This window comes from Hetaerina americana, unplaced genomic scaffold, assembly GCF_022747635.1.
Source record: "Hetaerina americana unplaced genomic scaffold, ioHetAmer1.1.p SCAF_132, whole genome shotgun sequence".
NCBI classification, from domain to species: Eukaryota; Metazoa; Arthropoda; class Insecta; order Odonata; family Calopterygidae; genus Hetaerina; species Hetaerina americana.
Window position 1 is genome coordinate 315049 of NW_027286426.1, and position 11434 is coordinate 326482.

At 35.8% G+C, this 11434-nt stretch overlaps 1 long non-coding RNA gene across 1 annotated transcript in view; it reads right to left on the reverse strand.

Annotated features, from left to right (window-relative positions):
- Nucleotides 1-9862, reverse strand: part of LOC139686195 (uncharacterized) — a 246452-nt gene extending 236590 nt beyond the window's left edge. The window contains exon 1 of the long non-coding RNA XR_011700322.1: nucleotides 9816-9862. This is a non-coding gene — a long non-coding RNA (uncharacterized lncRNA). The remainder of the gene's footprint in view (nucleotides 1-9815) is intronic.
- Between the last annotated feature and the right edge of the window lie 1572 nt (nucleotides 9863-11434).

The following is an 11434-nucleotide window of genomic DNA, read 5'->3' on the forward strand; positions in this document are numbered from 1 at the left end:
ATTGGCTGAATTAAAGAAATGGGAACAGCGGTCTCACTAAACAGCGTTAAAGCAACGATGGGCACACTTGAAGAGGATTATCATTGCATTTATTTGTCTACACACATAATGTATGAATGCTAGATATTTATTAAAATATATTGGGCTTTACAAAGTGCCGTACGGAAGCAGAAATGTGCCCAAATAATGAGAATCGTTCCTAAAATGATATTAACTAACGTTCCTAAAATGATATTAGTGATATGATTAAACTCTTTGTTAATCCTAACGACTTCAACTAATGCTGATCTCATATGGAAATAAATAAGGAAACTTACGTTGATATTTGATAAAACAATTAAATTTCGAGAGCAAAAATATTTATCCACCATAAAAATGTTATCACCGCTTTCAAATCAAAATTTGCTGCTAATTTGAAGTAAAAGGGCGGATTTTAAGCACGAAATATTTTTTCAATGATGGAAGCTCATTTTTAATATAGTTTAAAGCTATGACAAGCCATCTTGACCTATGAATCCTACCTTTCAACATTAGTATTCCTGTGGAGGTACCAAGAGTAATCATATTTTAAAAATATGATATTCAAAAGCAAAGACATTGAAAGGATCGTGGAAAATGTCAGCCTGGCCACAGAGAGTGCATCATGACTCTTAATGCATACGAATCAATGGGAAATTCCATTGACGGCCTGCCAATATATTTTTCGCTGAGCTTAATTTCTACTCGGCCAAACGGTAACGGCCAAATGGACAACGAACATCCATTAGTCCATTCAAATAGGAGCGAGTGAGTGGACAGAACGGGACACGAAGGGAAGGAAAATGAAGTGGGAATTGTGGGAGCGGTAGAGGAAATTGAAGGGACGCAGTGGATCAGGGACTCGGAATAAAATACGTTTTTGAAGTACGATCGACGTTTAGCCAAGGATAATATAATAATTTAAGATAATTATGAGTCGTTTTAATTGCCCGCATCAACATTATCACTTCAGCATTAGATATTCGTCGAAAAAGCTGTGTTTGACACATGAATACTAAAGTTTCTAATTTGGCATACATTACATATTGATGGAAAACTATATGAAGTATCCCATATTCTATTTATGGTATCTAAAAAGTTCGTGTGACGAGATCTCTATATATTTTAAATCGCGATGAAATAATTTACCTCTAATATAATGCATTTCAATATCCTTAATGAATCCATCAAAGCTATAAAATACGGCGAGTACTGCGATAAAAATTTTAATTCTTTAAACGAGACGAAATGATAATAAAATGACTAATTTTAACACAAACACTATTTTATTTAATTTTGCACGTCAAACATTATTTTCTCACATTTTGTGACACTGAACTTTTGTTCACTCATGATTTTAGTGAGTCACTCCAAGAGTATCGAAAGAAATGATTCCATGAAAATTTCACAAACACATCATTGAATTCAGAAAGACATTACAAAAGGTTAATCTACAATGACTGATATCATAAATGTCACATAAATAACAGGAAACATTGTTTTAGATCAATTGGAAAGGATAAGCCTTTTATTCCAAGAGATATTATAATGTGCTAAGGTATTTATCTTTTCTGTGAGTTAATAATTTTTAAGGAGCTTAAGAAAATGCCTGAATAATAAGCACGATTTAAAAGCAACACCATCCAGAATACATCGGATTAATCTAATAGAAGTCCGAACGATACAAGTGCCATGGATATGCATTTCAAGGAGAGAGAGCACCATAAATCGCCTCGCTGGTGTGTGTCTATGAAGTGGGGATATAAAACGACGGAACTTCATAGGAAGGAGGAAGTCACAGGAAAGAAGGAATCAAAATCTCACACAAGAGGATCGAGAAGGAAGGAAAAAAAACAGCCATGGATTGTAAGGGAGTAATAATGCGGAAACCAGCATTTGGTGCATGGACAGAGGGGGGAGAGCGCGAGAGGAAGGCGGAATTCGGAGCGATTGGACTACGGGTTGGGAAGGGGGGGTTGGAGAAGACGGAGAAGATGTAGAGGGGGGATAGGGGAGATTTGTGAATGCATTGTGGGAGAGTGGGGAGGGATGGAAAGGGGGGGATGGGACGTGGAAAAAAAGGCGCGAGTCGGAAAAAGTAATGGCCTGAAAATAGGCATTCATTTTATTCGGCAATTTCGGTGGATGAATGGCACACGCATTAATTCCCTGCGGACTACCCTTTCGAATGCTTCCCACCCCATCGTTTCCCGGATGGACCCTTCCCCCTCCCCTTCAACCCTTCCTCTCTCTCCCTCCTCCGCACGGATCGGCCTCCCGAGCCTCCATTCTCCAACCTCCCCCTTGCCATCCTTCCCAATCTCTCCGAAAAACCTTTGAAAATTCCCTTGCCTCCCGAAGAAAATCATCCCCTCGTCTCCCTTCCTCCCAATCTCACCCGTCGCGCGCTCCATGCCTCCTCACTGGGGCTGGCCTTCCTTACTCCTAGGCCGTATTCAAATCAGGGCAGCCCCTACCCCGGATAAGGGGGGCCATTGAGAAGCATCGGCGTGGCTGAGGGTGGCACAGGCTCACGGAGGAAGGAAAAGTAGGGACCCCGGCTTAGGGTGCGCCCATTAATCCCACGAGGCTTGTGGAGAAAAATTTTGTTTTTGACGATACTATCTATTTCCATCTCCTTCGCATAATGCTACTTCTAAAAATTTCCAGTCAGTTTCCGTGACAGAGATTTGCGTTCCATCTCTTTGGATATTAGTCTGATCCCTTCCGTCTGCGGGAAAATTGGCATTTTAAGTATTTCAGTGCCCCAGTTATTCTCTCCAATCTTATTTTCCATGAGCTATCCTACAATGAAAAGACGGGTTTAGCGATTGTTTTCGTCGTCGTAGGACCTAGTTACAGTTTATGTAAGGGATTTAATCTTTAATTTGACATTCAGCCTATAAGTGATGGGTCAGTAATGCTCCCATCTGCATCTTTGAATAACCGAGTCGCGCAACTAATTGTTTCCCACCATTGTTTACCAATATAGCTCCTATTCATTGCGCACTATCCAATTAGGCAAGCATACAGATTTTGTGTAGACTTTAAACTATTTACCTCTGAAAACAAACCCTCTTCACGACATCACCATAAACCATAGACAATTATGAATAAGTTTTGAAGCATATTGTGTAGAACAGGTAAATTCTAGTAATCGTGTTTCCTTCTTTCGTAAATTCTCTTGAACGTAATTAAAAGATAGTGAGTCATAAATAACTGCGTTTTACATATCCGTTTTATAGACCTTATCCTTCTATAGTTTTCACAAATTTATTTCGTACCACATAGTCCTAGAGTATTATATAAGTTTAAATGCCAGCTGCAAAACTAAAACTCAAATGGAGGACCTATGCGGGGGAGACAAATAGGGTATAAGGACTCAGATAAGTGACGTCACATTGACAGATTAAGGGCATTAAAGGAAAAAAATACAAGCACACGCAAAATGATATTCAAACTCAATCAGTCACTTGGAAAAATCCTTCGAGCTTGCTTAATCACAAGATATTAGCCCTTGAATTTAATCACACTCTATGTTCAAAGCAGTGCCTAGTCCTATTGATAATATCTATGCATTTATGATATTTTTTATGAGATAAAATATAACACAGATCTCCCTTTATTATTCATAGTGCTTTATTTTGTCTTTTCAGTAAAAATACATCGTACCATAATTACATGTTGGTTAAAGATGACCTACCGAGAGGTAGTTTTGTTCAGTTGCAGTTACTTCCCCAATTAGTAAAATAATATTAGTGTTACACCTTCAATAGTAAATCATTTTTATCCAAAAAAAATCTAACTTCAACAAAAAGATATTTCATTTAATGCTCTCAGATGATGGATTTTAAAATTTTATCTTACACGCATCTTTGATATAGCTGAACGTATTAAAAAGTATCTAACTTGCCCACAGGTTCAATGACTTCTTCGATTTGAATTTGTGAAATACAGTTTTGGGATTAAACTTCAGCCTTTGTACCTTTGTAACAAGATGGCAGACGAACTAGAAACAAGAAAACTCTTGTGCTAGTCTCCAGCAAAATATTTGATTGTAAAACTCTCCAGGACACTTTTTACTTTAACAAAACGATTCATTCAGGTTAATAGAAGAAGCGCGTTTTCATTTTTCACTTGTTTATCGATGAGATTGGGGAGTAGACAGGAAATTGGTGCGGCTAAAATTTCACCGGAAATTAGTTATTTTTAATCAACTTATGTGATCTTATCGCTCATTTCCTGCAAATAATCCTCTAAGGAGTTAAAAGATATAAAATGCTTTGGGATAATTGTAACTTGAAAATATGAAAGCTATTTGCACCTCTCGAGATAATATGATAACTAAGATGAATAATATTCTGAGATGTTAAAAAGTGATACGAATGAAAATATTTTAATATTTTCCTTTGCGTTTCAGCGTGAACTAGATCATGATTAGAGAATTCTTCAGCTTAATTCGAAATATGGTATTTACTTTTTCTAAAAAGCAGAGAATATCAGAATAGGGTTAGATTATGAGTTTTAGCATTTATTATATTGCCGCCCATGTTGCATAAATGTTGAACCATTTCAGAGTAATAGTAAGCATTCCCTTTTATTATCAAGACAATGCCTTAGGAGACCGATAAATTTATCAACATGTTAGCATGTCATTGAAACCACTAATATTTTGGAAAAGAAGATCTGGGGAAACGCCATCCACCTTACGTTACATATTGCGCTATAAATTATTTCCTGACAATAATTGAAGTGTCAGTCAAAAACTAAAATTTAACACTAAAATTTTATTAGTCTAGGAATTATAAACATTGGCCAAGCTTTCTACTGAGTTTGGTAGGTTTTGGATGGACACAAGCTTAATATCCCTACATCTCTTAGTCTTGCCCAGCATGGCACAGCCTACACAATAATAAACCCTTATTTAAATCCACAAAGTTCAATCCTTCCCTCAATCCAGGGCAGCTTATCTTGTCCTACTCGTTCCTTTCTGGCATAACGTGCATCATCTCTATCATAGTCTTCAGAATTCCATGGCCAACTAAAATTTTCTGCGTCCACTTTTTCTGCCTCCTTTGGAATTCTCCAAACAATTCACTCCTCTCCCCACCATTCATATTACCTCTTCGCTTGTTTTCTAATCCGTCCATTTTAAATGCATAACAAAATAACCTGAAATCATCCCAAAATAATACTAAACCAACCATTTAAATAGCTGCGTTACACCTAATTGAAAGCAAATTAACAAGCAAACTTAACTCTTTCTTTTAAAGGCTGGAAGTTTATAGACTTTATTCAGGAAGCTGTGTTACACTGAAAATAATACAGACTGGCTTTAACTTATTGCACACGGAAGAATCAAAAGGATTTGAAACGGGAATTTGTTGTTAGTAACCAAAATTTCTAACCAATAGACTTCCAATCCATCAGTGGAAATTATAATAAGAAAATTTATCTTCCAAAGTGATATGGACATCTTTAAAAGCGTTCCTCCACTATCAAGGTCATCTTTCTCCAGGATTCCCATCAGAGAATTTTTCACAGGCACTGAAAAGCTAGAATCCCCTGACCTCCACTCACCTCCTTCCCCAGGGCCACTCCTCCTGCCCCTCTCAACGATGCCCTGAAATCCCAATCCCGCTATTGGCCAACAAATGGCCACTACACATTTTCTCTGCTACCGGTTCGATGCTTCTCTTCTCCCCCTTGCAATTCCCCGCAATTCCATAACTGTGGGGACCCGAAGACCGATTTATGCGTCACAAAAGGCTTCGAACAAAAGGGCATCGGAGAGGGTTTGGGGAGCCATTGAGCGGAATTTGTGTGATTGGTCCCGGGAAGAAAACAAACGGAAAAGATTACCTTTTCAGAGCATCGGAAGAATCGCGGATGCGACCGTATAGAGTCATGGGCACTGTTAAGTAACGGAACCAAAGATATGGCGATACAAAGGTCCCCCACGGTTATTGTTGGCCTCCGAAACGTTATTGCCATTGCAGGGCCACAGGAATTTCAAATGCCGACAAACATGAATGCAACGCAGAGTAAAACTATTTATGCAATACAGTTGGGCAATTTTCCTTGTGCCCGGGAATTCAAAGCAATTCCGGCGGTGCTGAATTTTAAATGCGTGGAATATATCCTTTCGGTTTTGGCAAAACGTGAGGTCGATAATGGTTCGGTAAACATCATCGAGTGGTAAAAATATGTTCCTTGTATAAAAATGAAAACACGGAGAATTTCGCCACTTTCAGGAATGTAGAAACTCTAGAATTTAATTTTTTCTAAAAACATTTTAGACTTGAAGCAAAGCGGGACTGAAAATTCAAAAAAAAACAAACATAGTAATGAATATGTTAAGTTATAATTTACTGCATTCAAATATTTGGAGTTAGAGAAAACATTTCGCTCGATACATTAAATGCATCGAACTAAATGATATTCGCACAACTCCATAGTAGTACCACAGTGATTATAAAAGTTTAAATACATGTGTTATTTCTCTACCGCAATCGGATGCACGTACAGAGGAAACTGTGCTGCAAATGGTGGCTTAAGCACGAGGCATGTGCGAATCGGATTTAAGCAACAATGTTTAGAAAATGGAACTCTATTGATGAATAGTTGAGTTATGAAATTTCAGCCGATGTGGACAAGTTAGCAGATATACGCTATCTTCATTTCTATAGTCATGAGCAAACAGTATGAATATTATCGCATTTTATGGCATTGTGAACTCATTGTACTTGACATAGTACTCTGCGCTTGCGAAAAATATTTATAAGCTAAGGAAAATGTGAAAAAGGTTTCAATAATAGTAAGCCTATGCATAATCGGTAGACTGTACCAAATAAATTATACTTAAAAAATAAGAAAACTGCATGAGGAAGATGCATATAGTTGAATAAAATAGTAACACCAGCTGAGTATCTAGCCATAATTTCGAATGAGTCGTATACTCCGCGGTTTTCTGCAAAAGTGGGTCGTTTTTTTTTGTATAATCATGTAGGATTCTTCTGGATGATTCTATCTAAGGTGCAGATATGAAAAGTTAGAGAAAATTACTTGTTACAACCATTACAATTTCATTATTACATGTGTATTTTAAATTTAAATTTACGAATTTATTAGCGATTTTCTCTTTTGCACGCATTTATTTCGTCATTTACCTCTATTACAAAATTTTTTATTACAAAATCAAAGCAAGACGTTCGAATATGCCATTCATAGGCAAAATTTAATGATTAAATCAATGATTGCATAATGTAGGTATCGGAGTATCTCTACGAGTACTCTTTTAGTACATGAAGTAATTTACATTAAAATACATATATTTCTTGCAGGAATGAACAATTGTGCACATATGACAGTTACCCTTCCACCCCGCGCCATACGTCCTTTCGGCGGCTTGCAATTGCATTGGGTTGATACAGATGTAGACAACGACTATTTACGACGAATATTAACAGATGATGTTATTACTCATTGAATTTAGATAGCTTCGTAATGAGAGAGTGAGAATTCGGATAAAAACTCGTGTATGAAGAGATATTTATGTCAATTGACAAGGCAAATATAAAACTTAAAATAGCACAATTACTCTGCGAAGTGCTGAACTGAAGTATTTCACATTATTCGAATTAAAGATACTTTTTCCAGCTCTGCTCTATGGAACTCCATTATTATAATTATTTGCAAGACCCCCTTTGCTCTTCCACGTGCAAATGTAATCACGACTTGGTTTCATTACACATTAACATCTCCAGCATTTCTACCTGAAGATGCTACAATGCAGCGGAATCTGGTCACGATTAAATACTTTTTTGCTTTCATGATTGTCTTACAGATTATTAAGACCCGAATAACCAATATCAGAATAAATCTTTCAAATTCTGAAAAATCAATGGCTCTTTTCATTAATTATCCCCGTTCATTAAAAATATGATAAAATCTTATTATTATATTAGATTCTTCGACGACTGCATCAGAAATGGAATATTATTATTAATCAACTTCGCCTAAATCGACAAAAAAACACACGAGAGATTATTTTTACCAAACACTAGCTTAGGGTCAACGTCAGCTAATGTCTAAAATGATGAACTAGGTCAAAGTACCATTCCTAAAAAAAACATTATTTTTCAATTAGGATTTAGTAATAATGAGTTCAGAATCAACCATCAAAGTTTAACAAAAATAACGAACACAAAAGATTTGATTGTGAAAAGCGATTTGTAAATCCTTTAAAAGCTACACTCAAAATAATATTGACCAAAACATCATGCATAGGAGTTTAAAAAAATTATGCTTCCATATGGATACGATGCTTATTTAGCTTTTCCAGAGTTACAATTCAATATTAGCGGGATATTGTTTTACTCCTGAATTAATAATATTGTATAATAATCGTTATATTGTAAATAATTATTATTATTCTATGCATAATTATTTTTGTATATTGTGTAATTCGCAGTAAGTATATGATATTCTTTTTTATCCAAAAACATTAGCGTAATTCGTTGAACAACTTAACTTTATTCATATTCAGAAAAAATTGGAGACATTTGAATAATGACAACTTATCAAGTAAAACATTGTCAACATTCGTATTGAATATTTAATAAATATCTGTGGGAGTTTAGGAATTCATCAAGAGAGTAATTTCCTCTTACCCATTCACAAACGAAGAATCCAGCACACTTATTAAAAATCATAGCTCTACGTATATGATACCGTCTCTTGGTCTTCAATGGCCGATAGTGAAAAAGAGAGTAATGTATTTAGTCATAAAAAATTTCATCTGGTCCAAAATTCACTCTTTTCCTTAAACAAATCAAGCTCATCGGTGCTTTTTCGAATCAATTACGAATAATACGGACCGGTTTAGTCATAATCTTAGCCTTTTGCGCGGGGAAAAATAAAAAGGCATTGAAAATGCCCAAAGTTTTTATTATTAATCAAAATGCAAGCTTCGTCTCGAGGGCAAGGAGATGGGGAGAAAAATGAGAGAGGAAAATGAATGGTCCCATCCGGTAATGGAAACTCCGTATTGGGGGGATGTGATGGGGCGAGAAAGGGCGCTAGCTGCCCGGATGGGAGCAGACCTGAGAGGGTGCCGAGGGCGGGGCGGCATAATGGTGTTTCTGGATATCGGTTATTGGAGGATATTGCTGTAGAGGTAGACATTAAAGGTTCAAGGATAACAGACATAAAGTAGGGTGTAGTGTATGGGGAATTTACTTTTGTTGGCATGGCGCTGCACCGGGAGATCCAGATATCTTTCCTTGGCTTTAAATCTGTCGTTTCACAATTTGCTAAATCAAAATGTTCAAGAGATTTCAGTTTTCACAGTGAAAGTCCGTAACTATGGAGATGATTTCTGATATTGATTGATGCCATGGAAACGCTAGCTATATATATATATATATATATATATATATATATATATATATATATATATATATATATATATATATATATATATATTTTTTTTTTTTTTTTAATGTATACTCGTATATCCCTGGGAGACATGAGTATATTTTTCAGCAATCAAAGACCTGCTTGAACGACAAAAATTAAGAATATCATACCGGTACTCAAATTATTTTCTTAGAATTATGAATCTTTTTAACTGCCCTTTATAAAGTGCCTGGTCAGAACCAATGAGAAATGATTTCCCAAAAAAGTTCAGATAAATAAATCGATTGTATGGAAGAGAGAGTTCAAGAGTATGTGAAACCGTTTGGAAGTAAACGGGCGGAACCCAAAAGGAACAATGAAATTAAAAGGTCACTCACCAACCAATCAAGTATCCGATTCGAAAGCACTTCATTCTTGCACTGCTAATGATCACCTGTAAAGGTATTGAAATGAATTTAGATACATATTGAGGTAAACATTTTAATTTTATAATAATATTAGTTGACTTAGACTAAATAACCAAAATTTTCCGTAATAACTTTTCTAAAAGATATATTTAACTGCTTACCTTATTGCACCCACTTGAAAACTATTCGTTCCATAATAACAAATAATGAATGACCGACGGTCAGTGCCTGTATATTGTTTCCAAGAAATATATTTTTATTGTTATAAAAACCTATCAAATAATATAAAAAAATCATTCCCAACTTATTCTTGTGGACATGAATAGGACAAGAAACAAGTCTGATAATTAAAGGGTCATTTTTTGTTTACTTTTATAGTATTTAAACGACAATAATTCTTTAATAACAGGGTGGAAAAATATTAAGGATTACATTTAGTTTTTTAATAATTTAGTCTTAATTTAGGCTTAATAATTGATGCAACTATTTTCTGGCGCAGAGGTATAGCATCTATGTTAGGGATTCAGCGATTTTACTGAGGAAGTTTTATTGTTTACACATTTTTAATGCCATAAATGTATGAGAACAATAACTTTTCTGCGTCTTAGTTTAATGCAGACAATATGCTTTCGTTAATGCTCCTTTTCATAGATAGCTGACGAACATATTTTACAAATTATACTGGTGCCCATTCCTAATTTCCTAAGAATAGCCGCTACTCAACTTTTCAATCCAACAATTTCAGAGTGTAAAAATCATTCGCTTTGACCGGGATTCGAACCCGGATGCCTCAAGGTCCGGTCGAGTGCTTAAGCTATCGAGACGTCCTCTTAAACTCTGAAATTTTTATGGAAGAGGACGTATCGATAGCTTAACTAGCTAAAGCACTCGACCGGACATTGAGGGTTCTGGGTTCGAATCTCGGTCAAAGCAAATAATTATTACACCCTGAAAATTGTTGCATTGTAATGCATATTAGCGAATGACTCCGTTAAAAGTTACTATTGCGGCATCTCCTGCAGTTTCTTTGGAATTTGCCACTCAACTTGCTTTCTATGGTTTCTTTCATTTTGTATATCTCACTTAAATCACGCTAATAATTTAGCAAATGAGAATTGAGTATCACAATTAGCTCAAAACTCTCTTCAGTTCCCATATAACACATGTACATCCATGCTGAGAAAGGAATGACAAAATATTTGCTTCGGGTCTCAGATCATCTAATATCAAGCAAAAATGATATTTTTTAGATCGACTAGCAAGAGCAATAAAAGAGCAAAATGGCATTGTACGTAAATGTCATTGGTACTAAATCATTTTCGCTAATGATTGTATCTTAATTTTATGCAAATTAACCCTCCCGCATTTTTGTTACATGCGATATATGAGCAGTGTGAGTTAATGTTTTATTTTATTTACCAAAGAACAACAAAACTCTATATAAAATAAAAAAACCTTACATTCTTGGAATCTTTTACCAATTCCCTCCGATCCATTCAAGCATCCCACTAATGCAACTATATTGGACCACCATTTAGGTCGCCGGAGGACGGAGAGGGTCTTCATGTTTTTCGCTAAGGATCGCTCCG